Source organism: Rana temporaria, chromosome 5 (assembly GCF_905171775.1).
Source record: "Rana temporaria chromosome 5, aRanTem1.1, whole genome shotgun sequence".
Classification (NCBI taxonomy): Eukaryota; Metazoa; Chordata; class Amphibia; order Anura; family Ranidae; genus Rana; species Rana temporaria.
The window spans coordinates 218,422,936-218,447,599 of record NC_053493.1 but is presented as its reverse complement, the minus strand read 5'-3'; positions in this window follow the sequence as shown (position 1 = coordinate 218,447,599).

Genomic DNA, 24,664 nt, shown 5'->3' with positions numbered 1-24,664 from the left:
TACAGGGTTCTCCTGTAATTTTAAATGTATTGTTTTAACATCCATTTGTTTTGTTATATTCTATGGGATCATCTTAACCATCTTCACAATTTCAAATAGTATCTATTTAAGATTATATATGACATGTACAGTCATTCTTTGTTATCTTTCACTTTGTTTGTTTTACTTTGTAATATTTTGTTACATTTTACCAATTTAGGGCCAGATTCACAGAAAAAGTACGCCGGAGTATCTGCTGATACTCCGGCGTACTTTCAAATTTGCTGCGTCGTATGTTTATTTTGAATTCACAAACAAAGATACGACGGCATTTGGCTAAGATCCGACAGGCGTACGGCTTCGTACGCCTTCGGATCTTAGGATGCAATACTTCAGCGCCCGCTGGGTGGAGTTCGCGTCGTTTTCCACGTCGGGTATGCTAATTAGCTGTTTACGGCGATCCACGAAGGTACGCACGTTCGTCGCATTCTCTTACGTTGTCGCTAGTCGGCTTTTCCCGTCGTAAAGTTGCGATTGCTATTTAGGTGGTGTAAAATTAGACAGCCCATGTTAAAGTATGGCCATCGTTCCCGCGTTGAATTTCAAAAAAAAAATTTTTTTGCGTAAGTCGTCCGGGAATTCGAAAGTACGTAATGCACGTCGCCGTTCAAAACATTACCTCGGGGAGACGTCATTTCGCGCAAAGCACGGCGGGAAATTTCAAAACTGAGCACACGCCCCATTAGGCGGGCTTGCGCCGGACGGCTTTACGCTACGCCGCCGCAAGTTTACAGGCAAGTGCTTTGTGAATCAAGCACTTACGCTGAAAACTTGCGGTGGTGTAACGTAAATGGGATACGTTACGCCGCCGGATTTCTACATGAATCTGGCCCTTAGTGTGCTACATCAGTCTTTATTCCAGTATCTTAATAATGTTTTTTTTTTGTAAAAACTAAGAGCTGACATCCCTGGCGCCGCCATATTGGTGATTTTTCAAAGACATGTATCTCACTAACCTGGATGTCATGAGGATAATTAGCAGCTTTTCAAATTCCCAGAGGTATTTTCAAACAATCGGGCTGATGAAGGAGGCATGGTTAAGCTTCAGAAACACTTCCCTATTGGTTCACACAGCAGTTGGACTGACAGCTCCTCTCACTACTCCAGCTGGACACATCGTCTTTGGGCGGACATCCGATTTCTGGATATACCATAACAGCCACACAGGGCAGCCTAATGCTGTTCTCCCTGCACGGACTCATGGCTCATCTTGCTCCCCACTAGGGATGAGCTTCATGTTCGAGTCGAACTCATGTTCGACTCGGACATCGTATGTTGGACCGTTCGTCGAAATACGAACGTTACGGGCTGTTCATGCCAAATTTGGGTGGCCTGTCATGGCCCATAATTCACTGCAGCATCGCAGTGCATTGCTGGCTGATGATTGGCCAAGCATGCACTATGACCCGCATACTTGGCCAATCACACCTTGCAAAAAATGGAGAGCCATAATTGGCCAAAGCCAGGGTGGCTTTGGCCAATTTTGGCTCAGGGGGTTTAGTACACGCCCCACAATATATAAGGCCGCCTGGAAGTTGGCCTTGTGTAGTGTGTTGCAGTGGTTTACAGAGAGAGACAGAGAGAGAGAGTGTATTTTTTTGCAGTTAGATAGAGCAGGCAGGCAGGCAGGCTAGTCAGTTAGAGTTACAATGTGTAGAGGATATATATGCATCCCTGGTGTTGTATATATATTTATACACTGTATTGAGTTTAGCTAGATCCGCTCTTCCTAATATACTGACAGGCAGGCAGCTGCAGTATTTTCACGTGGTGTACTGTCTGTGTCCTCTTCACAGTGTGCACCTAAAGCTACATGGTGTGTGTGTACTGTCTGTGTCCTCAGTACAGTGTGCACCTAAGGCTACGTGGTGTGTGTACTGTCTGTGTCCTTTGCACAGTGTGCACCTAAAGCTACGTAAAGCTGGTGTTCTTATATTAATTCCTACAGGCAGAGATCTGCTAATATTAATACCACAGGCAGGGATCAGCAGGTATTGTCAGTATTTGTGCAGCTACATCTCCCTGCAGGCCATTAGTATGTCTGGAAGGACAACAAGGAGAGACAGAGAGTCATGAGCCGATAAAAGAGGGCAAGCAGGCTCTGCGTCTAGAGGCAACAGTGCTGGTTGTGGACACGGTGCATCCTCATCAGCACGTGACCGCGGGACACGCTCGTCCTTTTTTCAGCAGCTGGCCGTGTTGAGCCGCAACATGCCGAAGACTTGGTAGAGTGGATGACCAAGCCGTCCTTATCCTCCTCATCTTCTCCTCATCCCCTCTCTCACCCATGCTCAGGATACTTTGTCTGGCAAAGCAGCTGCCAACACGGCCTCTTCCCTCTGCTCAATGGCATCAGTCACTCCTTCCCTAGCCCCACCATGTCCTTCCTGAGGAGTCCCCTGAACTGTTTGACCACAGTGTTGGTTACATGCTGCAGGAGGATGTGCAGCGTTTTGAAGGTTTCGATGCTGGTACACAGCTAGAGGAAGGCAGTAACGTGAGCCCAGAGATAGGGGGTGCCCAAGAAGGACAGCAATCTGACAGTCATGTTCCCCCCAGCTGCAGCATACTGCCAGGTTTTCTACAGTGATGAGGAGGGAGGGGATGATGAGGTCATTGACTCCACGTGGGTGCCTGATAGGAGAGAGGAGGAGGAGACACATCTCCAACAAGGCAGGATGCCCTCCAGGGGCCAGCTTAAGGGCAGCACACCGACTGCATCACAATGCAGAGCTCCGCATGTGCAGGGCGCTGCTGTCTCTCAGCGTTATTCCAAAAGTTCTTTGGTGTGGGGCTTTTTTGAGACGAGTGCATCAGATCACACCGCTGCTATTTGCAACATGTGTCTGGGCACCACATGCTTGACCAGACATATGTCGACCTGCCATGCAGTTCGTTGGCAAGCGTACCTCAAAGACCACCACCAAAGAACAAAGCAGACCTCTCCTTGCTCCTCATCAGCTGGGATCTCCATCCCCACTATACCCTCAGTCCTCTCTGAAGCCTGCACTGATAGGACTGAAGGTGTAGAATTAGGTGTGTCACAGCCAAGTACTTGTGGGCAATCTACTATCTGTACACCAATGTCAGATTGTACCAGGCAAATTTTCCTGCCCCAGCTGCTGCAGCGCCGAAAGAAGTTCTCTCCCAGCCATCCACATGCCCAGCGGTTGAATGCTAGTTTAGCTAAATTGCTAGCACTTCAACTGCTGCCTTTTCAGCTGGTAGATTCTGCCCCCTTCCGTGAGTTTGTGGAATGTGCGGTACCTCAGTGGCAAGTTCCCAAATGCCACTTTTTCTCACGGAAGGCGATTCCGGCTCTCTACCGGCATGTGGAAGGCAATGTCCATGCCTCGCTGGACAGGGCGGTCAGTGGTAAGGTGCATATTATCGCTGACTCATGGTCCAGCAGGCATGGACAGGGATGTTACCTATCTTTCATGGCGCATTGGGTGACTCTGCTGGCAGCTGGGAAGGACGCAGGACAAGGTACAGTAGTGTTGTAGGTTGTTCCGCCACCACGCCTCCAAAATTCTACTACTGGTTGGGACACACCTCTCTCCTCCACATCCTCCTCTTCTTCCTCTGTGGCCGCTTCCTGTGCTGATGTGTCCTCGGAAACAGCGGTGCTCTGTAGGCATTCAAGGGGCTACGCAGGTACGCAGGCAAAGAGATGCCATGCGGTGCTTGAGCTGGTGTGCTTGGGGGACAGGAGCCACATTGGGGCAGAGGTTCTGTCAGCTCTGCAGGGGCAGGCTCAGAGATGGTTGACACCACGCCAGCTTAAGCCAGGAATGGTGGTTTGCGACAATGGCACCAACCTCCTCTCCACCCTGCAACAGGGACAACTGACCCATGTGCCCTGTTTTGTTCATGTCCTTAACTTGGTGGCACAGCAGTTCTTGGGCAGCTACCCGGGCTTACAGCATGTCCTGAAGCAGGCCAGGAAACTCTGTGTGCATTTCCTATGGTCATATAATGCCAGTGCTCGGCTGGCAGACCTCCAAAAGGAATACAACCTGACCAAGAACCGCCTAATCTGTGACATGCCCACCAGGTGGTACTCTATGTTGGCCATGCTGCAGCAGCTGCACACGCAGCAGAGGGCCATCAATGAGTATCTGTGCCAATATGGCAGCAGGACAGGGTCAGGGGAGCTTGGGCATGGGCCATGATCAGGGATGCATGCACTGTCCTGTCACCATTTGAGGAGGCCACGAGGATGGTGAGCAGTGACAGTGCATGCATCAGTGACACTGTCCCTCTTATCCACCTGTTGGAGCACACGCTACGTGGAATAATGGACATGGCCCTTGAGGCAGAACAGAGGGAGGTAGTGGAGCAGCAGTCTTCAAGGGATCAATTACAGTCCCAAGAAACCCATGGACTTGTACATGGCTGGGACGAGGTGGCTGCGGATCCTGTTGTCCTCAGTGACCCAGTGGACTCTGCACCGAATGCCCCAGCAAACCTATGCTGTATGGCCTCCCTGATCCTGCAAAGCCTGTGGAAGGATCCTCGTATTCGTGCTATCAAGGAGAGGGATCATTACTGGCTGGCAACCCTCCTTGATCCACGTTACAAGAGTAAGGTTGCGGACCTTATCTTGACGTCGCAGAGGGAGCAGAAGATGAAACATCTTCGGGAGGCCTTGCAGAAAGTTCCCAGAGATGGGGAGGTTACAAAATCCTGGTCCTGGACAACGTGTTGCTGAGGCTTCGGTCAGTCACAGAAGGAGCGGTGGAGAAGGTGGCCGTCTGATCGATGCGTTCAGACAATTTTTTAGCCTGCTTTCCCAAGGTATGACCGGTTCCAGCAACCATCGCCAGCGTCTGTTTTACATGGTGTGGGAATACCTAGGGGTAAGATCAGACTTGGACACCTTTCCCACTGAAAATCCTCTGGGTTACTGGGTCTTGAGGATGGATCACTGGCCAGAGCTTGCACAGTATGCAATTGAGCTACTGGCCTGTCCTGGCCTGTCCTGCATCCAGCGCAGCCTCAGTGCTGCTGGAGGCTTTGTAATCAATCACAGGGTGCGCCTCTCCACTGACTCGGATGATCGACTGACCTTCATAAAAATGAATCAGGCTTGGATCACCACCAGCTACCAAGCACCTGATGCTGATGTAACTGAATAGATGTTTTTGAAATGTCAGATCCGTTCAAGACTGCCTATGCTGATGCTGAGTGACTATCCTTTTCCTCCTCAATGATCATGCTGATAGCTTGTAAGAACATTTTTGGTTCTGGGCACTGCCACCAGTGGCTAAGGCCCAATTTTTCTGCCCCTGTTTAACAGGGGCGTGTAATTACAATTTGTGATGCAATACTTTGCAGCAGGGCTTATTACTGTGCTTCAACTAGAGTATCTGTGAGGGGTTGCAGTGTTGTGACACCAGCACCAGAGCCTAAGGACCAACTTTTCTGCCCCTGTTTAACAGGGGCATGTAATTAAAATTTTTGATGCAATAATTTGCAGCAGGGCTTATTACTGCGCTCCAACTAGAGTATCTGTGAGGGGTTGCAGTGTTGTGGCACCAGCACCAGTGCCTAAGGCCCAATTTTTCTGCCCCTGTTTAACAGGGGCGTGTAATTTCAATTTTTGATGCAATACTTTGCAGCAGGGCTTATTACTGCGCTCCAACTAGAGTATGTGTGAGGGGTTGCAGTGTTGTGGCACCAGCACCACCACCAGCACCACCAACAAAGGCCCAATTTTTCTGTTTAACAGGGGCATGTAATTACAATTTTTGATCTAATATTTCACAGCAGGGCCTATTCCTGCACCCACCAAGAGGAACTGTGAGGGCTTACAGTGTTGTGGCACCAGCACCACCACCAACAAAGGCCCATTTTTTCTGCCCCTGTTCAACAGGGGCATGTAACTACAATTTTTGATCTAATATTTCACAGCAGGGCCCATTCCTGCGCCCACCAAGAGTAACTGCGAGGACTTACAGTGTTGTGGCACCAGCGCCAGCACCAAAGGCCCAATTTTTCTACCACTGTTCAACAATGGCATGTAATTACCATTCTTGATATAATAGTTCACAGCAGGGCGTTCCAGAGCCCACAAAGACTAACTGTGAGGGATTACAGTGTTGTGGTAACACCAACACCTAGGGCCCAAATTTCTGCAGAGTATATACGGCAGGCCCCTACTTTCAAACATCCAACTTACAAACGACTCCTACTTGCAAACAGAAGGAGACAACAGAAAGTGAGAGGAAATCTACCCCTAGGAAGGGAAATTCTCTTCTGTAAGAGGTTTCTCCTGTCCACTGATGCTTTATCACCAATCCTTGTTTCACTAAAAAACCCAAATTTTCAAAAAATCATTTGTCATTGGGACATAAAGTCAGGTGCAATCTTCTGAACAGATGCGCACAGACAGCAAAACAAATGTTACAGGGGTGATAACCCTTCTCTATGTTTTCCAAAAAGCTTAAAAATAGATTTTTTTGCTGGAGCTACACTTTAAAAAAGTACCAGTTCAAAATGACAAACAGATTCTACTTAACAACAAACCTACAGTCCCTGTCTTGTTTGCACCACCTGTGTACTGCTGTTCAAAGGCCAAAGGGGCTGGTAATAACCTGGGGGGAGTGGGGGAAAACCCATGCTATTTTTCTCAATGATTTTCATCCATGTTGCAGGGACCAGACATTATATTAAAGCCGCAAGCTGTTTTAAATGACTTTTTTCTTATAGTAATGTCATTTTGTGCAGGGACAGTTCTAAACATGGGAAACACCTGCCACTTCACAGGCATACTATAGACACCCAGCAGGTACGATATTTAAAGTCATTTTTCAAATGTTTTAGTCCACCAAGGACTACCACACAGCTCCCAGCTCATTACAATTCACTGTGGACTGTCATACTCTCTGTAGCAGGTTCTCAGAGGCATCACCCCATTAATTGGCAAATCAAAGAGAGTGTGTAGTATTGTGGGGTGGGACTTTAAATATAGAGACATAATCACAAAACGCTACAGCGCCAACACTGTGCCCATCCTACAGTGATAAAACGTCATATACCAGGTAAAAAAGAGAACTTGAAAGATACTTTTTCCCAGGGGTGTAGGAATAAAAATGACAATTAGTAGAAAACGGCTGACACTGTCCTGCTTCAAGATTTTATATTTGGTCACTCTATCCTCACCATTTTTGGTATTGATGGAGAAATTTCCCTTACCAGCTGTTGTATTCAGGCAATATCTGCAACTGTCTGAACATCGTAACAGTGGCTGCATCTGACAGGATGCTGTGTAACGGCTCTGGTGAACAGGAGTGAACCACAACTTCGGTTAGCAAGGATTTCAATGCACTTCTCTATGTGAGAATTCAGTATTGGACCCCAGGCGTCACTCCACACAAACAGGAGTTTGGGGGTTCTCTACATCATCTCTCTCTCACATAAAGGAAGGCATTGAGCTACTAGAGGGGGAACGTATTACAACATGCGACCAACCCCTAGCGGTTAAAAGTATACAATAACACGTGTAGATTACAATGCAGTTCTGAATGCAAGTGATTATCAGTACAGGACCCCAGGTGTCACTCCACACAAACAGGAGTTTGGGGGTTCTCTACATCATATCACTTTAACGTAAAGAATGGGAGTAGGTATGAAATACCTCAACTGTCAGGGAACTCCTGTGAGACATTTTGCACACAGACGTGCGCAAGCACATAGCCTTTGCCATAGAATGGCGCACAGGCATGCGCATGAGCGCCACAGCCCGAAATCACGGATGCGCATGCACGCGCACACGTACAAGCCTAATTCCCCTTGGCGCCAGACAGCCTATTTAAAGGGAGTCTGGGCTCTTGCGCTTTTCTGACTGATCTTCAGCTGTGTTTATGAATCCTGCTCTGATCCTGTGTGTCCTCCCAGTATTTAGACCCGGCTTGACTTGACCTGGGCTCTGTGTTCTGCTCCTGTACTGTTGCCCATCTCTGACCCGGCTCCGTTCCTGACTCTGGCACTGTCTATGATTTGGTACCTCACTGCCCGCCTGCTGACGAACCTGGCTGTCCCTGAGACCTTGCTCCTGTCTATATTCCTGGTTGCTGTTAACTCTCGGTTACCTGCCTGGCTGTTTCCTGCTCCTGCTCAGCTCATCACAGTCTACTCCAGGCCGCTGAACCCTGCCAAGCTGTTCTCCCAGAACCTCCTGCTCCAGGCACTCGTGTCCCTCTTGTCCTTCGGTCTCCTCCATTTCACCTTCAGCGGAGTCAGCACAGGAGATATAAGAGAGGCCGACCTTGTCAAATCAGTCTCCCATCTGATCCCTGACATCAACACTTAGCATTGAAAGTTAGGACGAACATGTTCAGTAACTTATGGCATAGGACCATAAACAAGTACCAACTTATGTCAAGCACATAGTATGATGTCATTAAGAGTAGGAGGGAGATCTGCTCTAGCCAACTCGTCCTTGAGTGGTTCGGAAAGGTCGAGGCGAAAATGGTTACGGAGTGTAACATCATTCCACTCAGTCTCAATGGCCCACATATTGCTGTTATACAAGTCCTATACTTAACGCTGGCTTATTTCCTATCATCTTACTACTTGGGACTGACTGTTGTGCTTTGGCAGTTTGCTGTGCAATCTCTTGAACATATACTTCCAATAAGTTGAGCTATATTTGCCTCTCCTATGCAACTATTAGTTGCCATCATAAATCCTATTTACTATGTGCTTGACATAAGTTGGTACTTGTTTATGGGCCTATGCCCTAAGTTACTGAACATGTTCGCCATAACTTTCTATGCTAAGGGTTGAGGTATTTCATACCTACTCCCTTAGTGACCCTAATGCATTCTTTACGTTAAAGTGATATGATGTAGAGAACCCCCAAACTCCTGTTTGTGTGGAGTGACGCCCGGGGTCCTGTACTGATAATCACTTGCATTCAGAAGTGCATTGGAATCTTCACGTGTATTGTATACTTTTAACCGCTAGGGGGTTGGTCGCATGTTGTAAGACGTTCTCCACTAGTAGCTTAACACCTTCCTTTATGTAAGAGAGAGAGATGATGTAGAGAACCCCCAAACTCCTGTTTGTGTGGAGTGACGCCTGGGGTCAAAAACTGAATTCTCACATAAAGAAGTGCATTGAAATCCTTGCTAACCACAGTTGTGGTTCACTCCCGTTCACCAGAGCTGTAACATGCAGTCACTGTTTGACCAACAATTTTCTATGATTTAAGTTTATTGAGCAAATTGGTATTGGCAGGGCAAGCCACTGCTCAAAATTTGACCAATTTTATAGGAATCAACTGAAAATCAGTCTAGATATGGCCAGCTTTAGGGTTGTTGAGAGGTTACATTTTAGAAACTGTCTTATAGTCTTGCATACCTGTAATTTGATTCCAATTCAACTGAGCCATGTGTTAATATGGGATCGTCTACATTATTTTAAACATAAAATGTTGTTTGCACATTATTTCAACACTTCATTGAGGAAATATAATAAAATGATAACTAAATACACTCTCAAAATACTATATGCAATACTGTTTATAGGTGTTATAGGTTAAATGTTTGTATTTCTGTCAACATTAGTAGTTTTTCTTTTTAAAGCAAACATGAAAATATTTAGCCAAGTATCCAGTAGCAATGATAAGACCTTATTTCCTCAATGACTTAGACAAGGCCTCATTCATACAGGTCATATGAATACATACCCTTTGTGATGGTCATGTATAGCCATAACACCTGTGAATCCCTATGCAGGCAGTCCCAGGGTGCTCTTGGGGCCGTGCACCTGCACAAATGTCACATTTGAAGCAGTGGTTGTGTCCATGCTAATGGCTAGGGGACTACCTGCATGGGGATGCATGGAACACATGTGCATTTCCATGTGAGTAAGCATGGCTGTCACATGGAGGACAGATTAATATATCCCTTTTGAACAAGGCCCAATTAAACATTTATAAAGTCAAAAAGCTTCTTAGTATGATTTTTACTACATTTCGACATTTCAGTTAGTTTTATTTTATGGTTATAGAGAATAGCATACAACACTGTAAGGCAAGCTTAAAGTGTTTTTTTTTTATCTTAATGTACAGATATTAAGATGAAAAGCCTTATATTTGCAGCGCCCCTAATACTTGCCTAAGTCCATCTCTATCCAGCTATTGCAGGAGTGTCTCGGCTGCCCAAGATTCTTCCTCCTAATTGGCTGAGATGGCAGCGTGGAGCCATTGGCTCCCGCTGCTGTCAATCATTCAGTGAGCCAATCAGGAGAGAGAGGGGATGGGGCTGAGCCGCAGCTCTGTGTCTGAATAGACACACAGAGCTGCAGCTTGGCTTTGGTGGCCCCATAGACACCTACTTGCTGTGGGGGCACTCAACAGGAGGAAGGGGTCAGGAAAGCTGAAGAGGTACCCGAGAAAAGGAGGATCAGGGGCCACTCTGTGCAAATCCACTGTACAGTGCAGGTAAGTAAGACATGTTTGATATGTTTAACCCCATACAATTTTACTTTACAATCACTTTAAAAAAGCTTACTAAAAAAACTCATAAATTAAATATCAACTTGCTTTATAGTACCCCCTTTCTTCTCTGTTAAACACAAAGAAGTATTATATTGGAAAACAAAACACATTTGTCTTAAGCCTCGTACACATGACCAGTATGGATGAGCCGAACACCCCCCTGTTCGGTTCGCACCAGAACTTGCGAACACACCAAATGTTCGTGTGAACTTTAGAAACCCTGTTAAAGTCTATGGGACTCGAACATTTGAAATCTAAAGTGCTAATTTTTAAAGGCTAATATGCAATTTATTGTCCTAAAAAGTGTTTGGGGACCTGGGTCCTGTCCCAGGGGACATGTATCAATGCAAAAAAAAGTTTTAAAAACTGCCTTTATTTCGGGAGCAGTGAATTTATTAATGCTAAAAGTGAAACAATAAAAAGGAAATATTACTTTAAACTTTGTACCTAGGGGGGGTTTAAAGTTAGCATGTGAAATAGCGCATGTTTCCCGTACTTAGTACTGTCCCTGCACAAAGTGTCATTTCTGAAAGGAAAAAAAGTATTTTAAAACCGTCTTTGCAGCTCTAATGAATTGTCGGCTCTGGCAATTCAGAGCGAATTCATTCATAAAAAAAAAAATAGCGGGGGGGGGGGGGGTCCCCCCAAATTCCATTACCAGGCCCTTCAGGTCTGGAATGGATATTAAGGGGAACCCCGCCGTCAATTTAAAAAAAAATTATGTGGGGTTCCCCCAGATATCAATTCCAGACCCTTCAGGTCTGGTGTGGATTTTAAGGGGAACTCCACCCCAAATTTAAAAAAAAAATGGCATGGAGTTCCCCCAAAAATTCACACCAGACCCCTTATCCGAGCACGTTAACCTGGCCGACCACAGAAAAGAGGGGGGGACAGAGTGCGGCCCCCCCTCTCCTGAACTGTACCAGGCCACATTCCCTCAACATGGGGAGGATGTCCCCATGTTGATGGGGACAAGGGCCTCATCCCCACAACCCTTGCCCGGTGGTTGTGGGGGTCTGCGGGCGGGGGGCTTATCAGAATCTGGAAGACCCCTTTGACAAAGACGACCCCCAGATCCTGCCCCCCCTATGTGAATTGGTAATGGGGTACATTGTACCCCTACCATTTCACGAAACAAGTGTAAATAGTTGAAAAAAACACACACACACACCGTAGAAAAAAGTCCTTTATTAATAACAAAAAAAGAAAAAAAATCCAGCGGTGACACTCGTTCCTGGCTTCCTGCTCCAACGTTGTCTGTATCCAGCGACGGGTGCCGGTGATCTCCGGTCCAGAGATGAGAAGATCCATCCATCCATCCAGAGCGCAGCAACGCTGACCTCCTCTCACCACTGGACACAGCCCATCGAATGAGCGGCTGAAGCTGTGACATTTCTTATATAGGAAAGTCGGGGCCACCCGTCACGTGACCCAGCACCCTCTGATGCACCCTCTGCTACGTCACTGGGGAAGCCCAGCAAGGGGGAAGACTGGGCTTCCCCAGTGACATAGCAGAGGGTGCGTCAGAGGGTGCGGGGTCACGTGGCGGGTGGCCCGCCTCCCCTATATAAGAAAAGTCACAGCTTCAGCCGCTCATTCGCTGGGCTGTGTCCAGCGGTGAGAGGAGGTCGGCGATGCAGCTCTCTGGATGGATGGATCTTCTCATCGCTGGACAGGAGATCACCTGCACCTGTCGCTGGATACAGACAACGTTGGAGCAGGAAGTCGGGAACGAGTGTCACGGCTGGATATTTTTTTATTTTTTTTATTAATAAAGTACTTTTTTCTACAGTGTGTGTGTGTTTTTTTTAAACTATTTACACTTGCTTCGTGAAATGGTAGGGGTACAATGTACCCCATTACCAATTTACATAGGGGGGGGGCAGGATCTGGGGGTCCCCTTTGTTAAAGGGGTCTTCCAGATTCTGATAAGCCCCACGCCCACAGACCCCCACAACCACCGGGCAAGGGTTGTGGGGATGAGGCCCTTGTCCCCACCAACATGGGGACATCCTCCCTATGTTGAGGGCATGTGGCCTGGTACGGTTCAGGAGAGGAAGGGCCGTACTCTGTCCCCCCCTCTTTTCTGCAGCCGGCCAGGTTAACGTGCTCGGATAAGGGGTCTGGTGTGAATTTTTGGGGGAACTCCACGCCATTTTTTTTTACATTTGGGGTGGAGTTCCCTTTAAAATCAACACCAGACCTGAAGGGTCTGGGATGGATATTTGGGGGGAACCCACGTCATTTTTTTTTAAATTGACGGCGGGGTTCCCCTTAATATGCATTCCAGACCTGAAGGACCTGGTAATGGAATTCGGGGGGACCCCCACGCTATTTTTAATTTTTTTTTATGAATGAATTCGCTCTGAATTGCCAGAGCCGACAATTCATTATAGCCGCAAAGCCGCAAAGCCGGTTTTAAAAGACTTTTTTTTCTTTCAGAAATGACACTTTGTGCAGGGACAGTTCTAAGTACTGGAAACATGGGCCACTTTAAAGTAATATTTCACTTTTATTGTTTCACTTTTAGCATTATTAAATTCACTGCTCCCGAAAAAATGTCCGTTTAAAAAAAAAAAAAATTGCATTGATACATGTTCCCTGGGACAGGACCCAGGTCCCCAAACACTTTTTAGGACAATAACTTGCATATTAGCCTTTAAAATTAGCACTTTCTCCTATAGACTTTAACAGGGTGTTCCGCGGATTTTCGAATTTGCCGCGAACACCCCTAATTGTTCGTTGTTCGGCGAACAGGCGAACAGGCAATGTTCGAGTCGAACATGAGTTCGACTCGAACTCGAAGCTCATCCCTAATGACCAGTTTTCCCAGCAGGAAAACTGCCAGGAGAGCATCTGTGTGTATGCGTCCTCACAGTTTTCTCGCCAGGAAAACAGCCGGGAATCCCGGTGGGAAAATAGAGAACCTGCTCTCTATTTTCCCGTCGGGATTCCCAGTGTTTTTTTTCCTGACGGATCTACTACTTTCCTATTAGAAACCCTGTGTGGCAGTGCCGATGGAGCATACACATGGCCAGGATTCCCGGCCAAAGCTCCATGGCAGTTTTCCTGCCGGGTTCTCGGCTTTCCCCTCGATTTTCTCATCTGACTTTTTACTCGCCACCTTCAGCTTGGTAGAAACTCATGCATGAATTGCAGTATCCTTCATACTTCATTTGAGCTAAATAAAGGTGGTATGGTTTGTCAAAAGCTAAAAACAAGTAAGCCAGTTGCAGAGGAGAATGTTCAATTTCCAGGAGTATTTGATACAAGTGCAGTGATGAGAATGCCACTAGGGGCCATGGTTGCAAGTAAGTAAAAATTTCAGAGTTACAATGTAACAGATGACTTCAGATTGAAATTAAAGGGCTATTCTTTAAAAGAAAACAGATGTGTGTTAGAGGCTGCTATTCTTGACCTCCCCTTCAGTGACTTAGAATTTATTTAACCACTTCCATATCGGGAATTTTCACCCCCTTCCTGCCCAGAACAATTTTTTTAGTTTTCAGCGCTTCATGCAATACTGTACCCAAATAAAAAATGTTTGCGCTATAAAGAAAAGAAGACAAATTTGAAAAAAACACAATATTTTTACTTTTTGATTTATTAAATATCACAATAAAAAAAAGTTCTCGGTTTAGACCGATACGTATTCTTCTACATATTTTTGTTAAAAAAAGTGCAATAACCGTTTATTAAATGGTTTGTGCAAAAGTTATAGCGTCTACAAAATAGGGGATAGATTTATGGCATTTTTATTTATTTACATTTTTTACTAGTAATGGCAGCGATCTGTGATTTTTATTGTGACTGTGAAGTTGTGACAGACAGATCGTACACTTTTGACACGTTTTTGGAACCATTTATACCGAGATTAGTGCTATAAAACTGCACTGATTACTGTGTAAATGTGACTGGCAGGGAAGGGGTTAACACTAGGGGCGAGCAAGGGGTTATTCCCAAGGACCGCCCTCGAGGCCTGGGGACCAACATAACCGGGGACAGTAGCAATAGGAGGAAGGAGATGGACAGCCGCACTCCGAAATAACTTTTCAAAAAAGTTGTCTTTTATTTTTCAAGCAGGAACATGCATAATCACCACAACCATAAACCAGGACAGCCGACTAGTTTCGCACTCTTGCTAGTGCTTAATCATGGCTGAAGTATGGTTCAAACACAATAAAATTCATACCAAACATCAAATTTAACATGTGATTTTTTTTCAGCCTATGGCATCATAGAATTAATTGGAGAAGGGTACACACCCAAAATCAAGGCCATTAAGAAAAACACACATGTGTATAAAAAACCAAAGCACATCTTAAATACTGTGAAGTACAAAAATATATATGCATAGATTTCAAAAAAAGTACAAAAGGAAAATTAGGTAAACATATATATATATACTTTTAAAAAAAAGAGAGAATATATGATGGTGAAAAAATAACATGAAATAATAAGGTATATATAATATAATATAATATAATATAAATAAATAAAAGTACATATACCCACAATATCTATTGAGGCGACATATATATATACACATGAAGTCGAGCAAACCTAAACCTGAATAAAGGTGTATTAAAGAGGCCACAAAAATGTATGTATGTAAATATATAAATAAACTATGTGAATACTAAAGATTTTCTTAGGGAATAAACATAAGTGACATAATGATGTGTCCCATGTAGATGAATATGCACAGAACGATGTGAGGTGTGTGGATATGCAGAGATATATATAGATTCAAGTGCATCAATTATAATATAGATAAAATTATATACTATGCAATGAGAAACATAACACATATGTGTGTGTATATGCATATAGGATAAAAAGTAAAATGAAAGGAAAAAAGGATTGCTTTATACTGGGATGTTGTGCAATAATATGTCATAAAATATTTTTTTGCTGAAATGACTGTTTACAGGGTATAGAGACATAAAAGTTAACTGTAGCAATAGGAGGAAGGAGATGGACAGCGGCACTCCGAAATAACTTTTCAAAAAAGTTGTCTTTTATTTTTCAAGCAGGAACATGCATAATCACCACAACCATAAACCAGGACAGCCGACTATTTTCGCACTCTTGCTAGTGCTTAATCATGGCTCATGATTAAGCACTAGCAAGAGTGCGAAACTAGTCGGCTGTCCTGGTTTATGGTTGTGGTGATTATGCATGTTCCTGCTTGAAAAATAAAAGACAACTTTTTTGAAAAGTTATTTCGGAGTGCGGCTGTCCATCTCCTTCCTCCTATTGCTACTGCTACGTGCATTGCCAGCACCTTGTTAATCCGACCGTCCCTGATTGTCTATAGGGCTCACCTGGAGCGGTGAAAATCTTCTTCTGTCCATTTGGATTTTGCATAACCGGGGACAGGGTTATAATTCCAACACCCAAAGAGGAAGGGGTTCCCATGTAGAACACAGGGATGTTTGGAGACATGGTCATAGCACTGAGTGGGGCTCACAGTCTCCTTCTTACCAGCATTACAGTGGAGCAACCAGCTGGGACTATAGTGTCCCAACCCAAAATTCCTTTTTTCCTCTAAGGGATAATGACTGGTACAATGGAGATGGGGGCATGCAGTATCCTTTCCCCCAGCCACAAAGGGGAAGTGAAGTACGGTATCCCCATTCGGGACAACGGGGACAGTTCAACAATCATCTCCCGCAAGTCCAGAGTGGCAACCCGAGTTGGGGTTTTCACAAGCCCCCTCAAGGCCAAAAAAGGCAAGGAGAAAGAGAAGAGGAACCAGAGGGGGGAGGAGAGCAAGTGCCATTAAAGCGACCGAGAATGTAGGAATAGGACATGGCATTTTTAACTTGAGTTCGAAGGAAACCAGAACAATCTATTTTGGACCAGGGCCTAAAATTTGCGCCCCCAAAAAGTTTGGATAAGTTTGGATAAGTTCCATACTTATATGGATATACACAAGTTTATTATAAAACTCAATATTAAAAGACACATGATTGGGATTTCTCCATCCAATCAGGTGCCTAATAGTGGGTACACCCACTCAGGTTTAGCAAATGCTTCTCTCTTCAATCCTGGGGTCTTGGCGCCTTCACTCAAGGTGTTCCGAGATGTACTACTGAGAGATCTGGATTCAATGGAAATTAAAAAGTCTTGTTTGAATAAAAACCTTCAAGAGGGTTTGGACTCTTTGTGCAATAACAAAGAGCTGGTCATCCGACCAGCTGACAAAGGGGGCGGCATTGTGGTTCTCGATAGGGTCGATTACCTCAAAGAGTTGCATAGGATTGTTGGAGATACTAGCACCAATGCAATCCTACCTTCCGATCCCAAAACTGGGTATATCAGACAACTGGAGGCATTGGTGGCTAAGGGCTTGTATGAAGGGATTCTTACTCGTAAAGAGAAATTGTATCTGATACCTATAGCCCCTCGTACACCCACCATTTATTATCTGCCCTAACTGCACAAAGATCCGGTCTGCCCTCCGGGACGGCGCATTGTTAGTGGGATTGATTCTATCACGTCCCGGGTGGGCAGATATGTAGATTTTTATCTGCAACCACTCGTTAGGAAGATGTCGTCCTTTGTTAAGGATTCTAGGCATATTATAAATATACTAACCCGGATGTCCCCTGAGAGAGATATTTGGATGGTGACCATCGATGTGGCATCTTTGTACACTATCATCCCCCATTCTCTTGGTTTGGAGGCTGTTCATCATTATTTGATGCACAATTCCAGCCTATCAGCTAAACAGGTAGAATATATCATGGAGTTGCTTGGTTTTGCAGCGGCTTCGAACTACTTTTGGTTCGAAGGGTGCTTTTATAAACAAAAAACAGGGGTAGCCATGGGGGCAAAGTATGCGCCAAGTTTGGCGAACCTCTTTATGGCCAAATGGGAGAAGGATGTCATCTATTCCAGGGACCTACCAGAAGTAGCCCTTTGGGCAAGGTATATTGATGACATCCTCCTCCTATGGGATGGCCCCCTGTCAGGTTTGGAGGAATTCATGGCCAGTTTGAACTCAAATGCCAGGGGCATTCGTCTTCAGTTTGAGGCTAGCCAGACAGAGGTACATTATTTGGACCTCAAAATTCAGATAAGGGATAATGTTTTTTCTACCTCAACCTTTTTTAAGGTGACGGATAGAAGTTCCTACATCCCAATGAATAGCTGTCATCACAAACCTTGGCTAAAGGGGGTGCCAAAGAGCCAATATTTAAGACTCCATAGGAATTGTTCGGACCCCAATACTTTCCGGGAACAATCTGAAGTGTTGACTGATCGGTTTCTGGAAAAGGGTTACGAAAGGAGTTTTCTTGACCAGCTAACCGGCTATTATAAATGTAGACGGTGTAGGGTGTGTTCATTAAATTCCTGCATGAGGAGGGTTACGGAGTTTACTTCTACAGCCACACAGAAACAGCATAAAGTCAAAGCATTCATTACCTGTGCCACTAAAGGTGTGGTCTATATGCTGCAGTGCCTTTGTGGCCTGCAGTATGTGGGCCGGACCAAACGCCCTCTTCAAGTTCGTCTTAACGAGCATATCACAAATATTATTACAGGTTTCAAAAACCACTCTGTGTCCAAATACTACCTTAGGATACATAACAAGGACCCTTCCAATACCCTATTTTTAGGAATAGATGTATTCCAGCCGCATTGGAGGGGGAGTTCCTTAGTTAGGGAGTTATCAAAATTGGAAATGTCCTGGATCCACCGGCTTAAGACCTACACTCCCTATGGCCTAAATGTTGACACAGATGTGAATTCATTCATTAATAATGCACAGCGTCATTGTTGTTTGATTATCTATGTACACTTGTTGTGACATGCAAGGATGGGCTGTCTTTTTCTTAAAAAAAAAAAAAAAAATCTTTTTTCACTAGGATCACTTGTATGGGCTGATTCAGCCATGAAGTTTGTTGTTTTTTTTACCTAAATGAGAGCGTTACTTCTGCAAATTTGCAGGCTTTTACACTGTTCTTTATAGAACTAACATTATCTGATATCACATATCATTATAATACATCTTTAATTTCACTAATATATTTAATTAGCGTTCATAACATTTTAAATTCAATTTTTATGTATTTTCACGTTTGGAATAAATTATATCAATTACTTCATGTAATTGGGTGATGCACAGTATCTATTTAGGGACTCTGGTGTCACAACTACAACTATCCCCTAATAATTATTTAAACAAAAATACAATTAAATCCCCCTTCCCCCCATCTGAGTGTTTTGCATAGAGAACCATTTGAGGAGAGAATAATTAACATTTTGGCGGTAATTCCTTTGGATTTCCACTAGATGTTGCTGTCCAATATCTGACAAATTTTCATTTTAGTTTAGTTTACATTCTCGGTCGCAAAGGATATGTGTATTTTTGAAATAAATATATCCTTCTATATGGGTTTATTCCCTTTATATAGTCTAAGTTTTTTTAAGAATCAAATGTAATTGCAAGTTTTAACCACTCGTTGTTGCTTCTGTGTCCAATGGATCAGAGTAGTGGAGGTTTTCCCATAACCAAGATGGCGTTTATCGCCTCGCTACTTCCTTGCACGTCAAAACAAGGCTGGGTTCTTATAGCGGTGGTTCAGTGTATCGCCCTATCCCCATTGAGAACGTCTGTTAATGACGAAACGTCGTCTGGGAAGGCGCACACTGATGTCACCGCGTTCCATCTTAAGAAGGAAGGGCTCCTATTGCCGGCCGGCATACATACACGCTTTTAATCATGAGATGTTTGTAAGTACATGTCTTATGCATTTTTATTAAATATTTTGTACGGTATCACGCTATGGTCCGTTTTTTTTTATATACCGAGGATATGTTCAATCATCGATGTGCTGCAATTTGAGATCTGTTCCCTGGATCCCTCTCCAGTCTGATGCTAATCTGATGTGGAGCCCATTGAATAGAATCTGTCTACATGCCTAATGTTTGGGTGGTTCTGGTAAGCGGCTTTCAGTTTGGTGGTGGTGTGTTCACACTGAAGTTTTGCTGACACATGGTGGTGCTGCTACAAACTTTTTATTGGACTGAATGTGCTTTTATTCATATTATCTATTATCATTGCTTTTTACCAGCCTGATATCTGGTTTCCTACTTGGCGCAGTATACTTTTATATTGGACTTTATATGCTTATCACATTTCTTCTGCTGCCTTGACGCATATATATTTAGAACGTTTTTGACAAGCGCAGTTTTTTCTCCCTAGAGCAAGGGGTTAAAATGTTCCCTAGTGAGTGATTCTAACTGTAAGGGGAGGAGATCGATGTGTGTTCCTCTGAACTGGGAACACACATCGGTCTCCTTTCCTCTGACAGGACATGGATCTGTGTGTTTACACACACAGATCCATGGTCCTGCCGTGATTGCAGGCAATCGCGGGTGCCCGACGGACATCGCGGCCGCCGGGCACATGCACTGGGTACTGGGCGATGCGGCACGTACGCTAGCGGTGTGGCGAGCGTGCCCCCTAGCAACCGAGAAGCTCAGGACGTCATATAACATCCACAGGGAGGGAGCGTTCCTGCCGATGTCATATTACTATGACTCGGTAAGGAAGTGGTTAACGAAGAGACAACTATCCAACTTGAATTTTCAGAAGGAAAAGGGTAATGTCAGACTCCAAAATCTTCACTTACATTTTTCAAAAAAAACACACTTGCCCCCTTGGCCCACCCACTTATGAGCTAATGGAAGCCCCTCTATATTCTCCCACATTAGATGTTAAGTAATCTGTATCAGATGGACATGGTATGCCACTATATCTAGGTAATGTGACTGAAAATGTCTTTAAAGGAGAAGTACAGCCAAATCTTGTTTGGCTGTACTTTTCCTATGGATCACAGGAGTGCAGATTGTTTTGCACTCCTATGACCGTTTTCAGCAGACACGGGCTGAAGCTCACAAACGGCTGATGTCACTGAGCCAGTCCAGGCTCAGGAAATATGGCAACTATATGGTCGGGATCCACCCACATGCCTGGACCTGCACCTGGCTCAGTGAGCCGCTAAGAGTCTGAGCCTGTTTTCCCCACCCCCTTCACAGCTCAGCGCTTCAGTGTGCATGGGGGTGACAGTCACAAGTAGTGTTGCTCACGAATATTCGTATTGCGAATATTCGGCTCGAATATGGCATATTCGAGTATTCGCGATATATTTCGAATTTCGCGGTGAATATTCGCTATTCCGAATATTCGCATTTTTTCAATTTTATTTTTAAAACAGATCACATCCTATCGACGTCTAAAAGCATTGCTGGTATGATTAGGGACCCTGGGCCGAGTAGCTAAGCTGAGGCGATCCTTTTATGTTGCCGAATATAAAAAAAAAAAAATTGAGAATTTTCGCTAATGCAAATGCGAAAATGATTGCGAATTTTCGATAACTGTGGTAGGAGAACTCTGATTGTCTCTGATGCAAAAGGGGGGGGGGGGGCTTTGTGTATGTTTCTGTTATGAATATTTGTATGTTTGATATTATTTTTTTTTGTAAGAAGGAAAAAATTGCGCATACCTTAAAAAAAGGGGAGAATACAGCAGCAACTCAAAAATGTTATACAACATAAATTAATACAAGACAGAAAATGGAGTCGCTCTACAAGAATAAAAAATATGTCTAGTGACAAGACATGTGGGCAAATTATAAAATAAGCAAGCGCAAATAACTTGTGAAATACACAGTGAAACAAATATATAAAGAAATATAATCCCAATAATAGAAAAATAATCTTTCATAAAAATGTCTTTGATATGTGAAGTGAAAAAAAGTCCAAAGCATGCAGCATGAACGTGTTCAATCTTCAAGGTGTTTGATTGACAAACGGCTGTGACAGATGGATAGAGTAAAGAATCACCACCAATGCAAAACACTTTTTATTTTCTATTGTAAAATATCAAGAATATTCTGAGCCAATCAGAGTGCTCCTTCCACATTTGCCGAATATTCGCAATTATTTTGTATTGTAAAATATCAAGAATATTCTGAGCCAATCAGAGTGCTCCTTCCGCATTTGCCGAATATTCGCAATTATTTTGTATTGTAAAATATCAAGAATATTCTGAGCCAATCAGAGTGCTCCTTCCGCATTTGCCGAATATTCGCAATTATTTTGTATTGTAAAATATCACGAATATTCTGAGCCAATCAGAGTGCTCCTACAGCATTTGTCGAAATTGCGCAGTAAATATCGCATTCGCATTTTGCGAAATTTCAAAAAAATATCAAGAATGTTCTGAGCCAATCAGAGTGCTCCTACCGCAGTTATCGAAATTTCGCAATTATTTTCGCATTCGCAATAGCGAAAATTCGCAATCATTTCATTTCGATAAAATATCACGAATATTCGAATTTAGCGAATATATCTCGAATATTCGACTATATATTCGAGATATATCGCAAAATCGAATATGGCGTATTCTGCTCAACACTAGTCACAAGCTCTCTGCTCAGTTCTCAGTATTATGCCGCGTACACACAACCATTTTTCATGACGTGAAAAATGTTTTTGACGTTGTCGTTTTTCACGTCGTGAAAAACGGTTGTGTGTAGGCTTAACGACGTGAAAAAAACGTGCATGCTCAGAAGCAAGTTATGAGACGGGAGCACTCATTCTGGTAAAACTAGCGTTTGTAATGGAGATGGCACATTCGTCACGCTGTAACAGACTGAAAAGCGTGAATCGTCTCTCACCAAACTTTTACTGACACAAAATCAGAAAAAGCAGCCCAAAGGGTGGCGCCATCTGAATGGAGCTTCCCCTTTATAGTGCCGTTGTTTGTGTTGTACGTCACTGCGCTTTGCTCGAGCGTTTTTTTTTTCACGATCGTGTGTATGCAAGGCAGGCTTGACAAGAATCACGTTGAAAAAATGTGTTATTCGTGGGCATTAAAAGTGGTCGTGTGTACGTGGCTTTAGAGCTAGTGGGGGACAGATACAGCATTGGACCAATGCTGCCTCCACATATATATTTAAAAAAATCCCATACTTCTCTTTTAACCATACTTCAATCCCCATAGACTCCCTTGGAGCATAGGCTTATATGGGGCTGTCTCACACACATCTTTTATATTAGGTGATGAGTTATTTTAAGTCTAAAGTTTTGCTTGTGGAGTTGTGGCCAGTAAAAAGAACCATTTTACCCCAAGGATCTGTATATCACCGCTGCAGGATGTGGTTGTCAAATTCAGGTTGAGGGGGTCCTTTAAAGTGGAGTTTCCTTCCCAAAATGTATTTTTCATTATTGTGCTCATTAGACCCAAAAAAATAAAAATACATTTTTACTCATCTGGAAATGCCTGCTGCTATGCAGTCCCACAAAATCTTCCTTTGGAATCACCTAGGATTCTGACATCATCTCCCTCTAATGCTCCTGGGAAATGTGTGTCATCATTTCCCAGGATGCAGTGCGCTACCCAATTATCACTCCCCATCCATGACTTCCAGGAAGTAAGTGCTTGTGGGCTTCACAATGCCCACAAGCAAAATGACAATGGTGTGGACATAGTTTTATAAACTATCTTTTTTGAATAACTATGCGGAGCGGCGGCGGATTGTAAAATAGTAAGTGACCAGATTTATATTATAAAAACGCATGATGAAAGGACTCACATTTAAAAAATGCTAATTGTCCTTGGAACCCCGCTTTTACATGGAAAATAGAGAGGCAAAAAAATAACTTGAGTTCTGTTAAAAGTACAATTATTATTTAATAACATTGAAATTGGCAGTTATATTTGGTAGGTGGTATTTTAAACAAAAAATTATGTTACACTATAAATGCATGCAGCAATGTAAAACAAAGTAGTGATGTTTGAAGCACTGTGGTATATTAAATTAAGCAATTGCACATGGTGCAATGATTCATAGAAATGCTTGATGCTGATGCTAAATAACTGTGTGCCTTTGTTTTTGAACAAACCAACATCTGTGATTTTGAGCTAGCAGGAAAAATGTGCTATTTAACCTTAGGATATACTTTAAAATTCAGCAATATTTATTAAATGCACTTGGCAAGGAACAGAAATAGTGAGGGAGTGTCCAAATCTTCTCTGATAAAGTGGAACTAATTAAAAAGAAGGCAGGAGGTACAATTTATTGAGTATTCTATTTGAATCATGCTGCATTGAAACACTGTTTATAATTTAGCATGCAGATAGAAAAATCAGAAGGTTATTTTAAGCAGATAAAAAATAAAGTAAATGAAATTGGCACATAAAAATAGGCATTAATCAAGTCTATCATCCACAGTTAAAGGAATGAAAACTGTACAACTTATGTTACTATTATTAAAACAAAATTACCAAAACTGTTAACTTACACCCAGCTTACAGTATAACTGCAGCAAGAATATTTTATGTACATTTTGGACAGAGAGAGAAGACTTTCACCTATGTCGGTTGTTTTCTGCTGTAATTTTTTTCCCTTTTGGGGAGATTTTCCCCTGTAGGGATGCAAACACGCTGAGCATGTTGATGACTGGGACCGAATTTCTTTTTACGGTTCAGCAACTGGGGTATGGAAATGTGGCTTCTAAAATCAACTGGTGGTGTACTGCTAGCAGATTGGCTGCAAGTACTTGTAACACCTATTGCTATACCTTCATTCATGAGTGCAGGTTTTTGAGAGGACTGGAGATATAGGCCCAGATTCTCGTAGATCGGCGTAAAAATGGGTGGGCGTAACGTATCTGATTTACGTTACGCCTCCGCAAGTTTTTCAGGCAAGTGCTTTATTCACAAAGCACTTGCGTGTAAAGTTGCGGCGGCGTAACGTAAATCACCCGGCGGAATTCAAATTCGGCGGGTAGGGGGCATGTAGCATTTAAATGAAGCATGTTCCCGCGCCGAACGAACTGCGAATGCGCCGTCCGTAAAATATCCCAGGGTGCATTGCTCCAAATGACGTTGCAAGGACGTTATTGGATTCGACGTGAACGTAAATGATGTCCAGCCCCATTCGCCGACGACTTACGCTAACAACGTAACTTTTCAAATTTCGGTGTGGGAACGACGGCCATACTTAACATTGGTTGCGCCTCATAGACCCAGGGGCAACTTTACGCCAGGAAAAGCCTAACGTAAACGTCGTAACTTTACTGCATCGGCCGCGC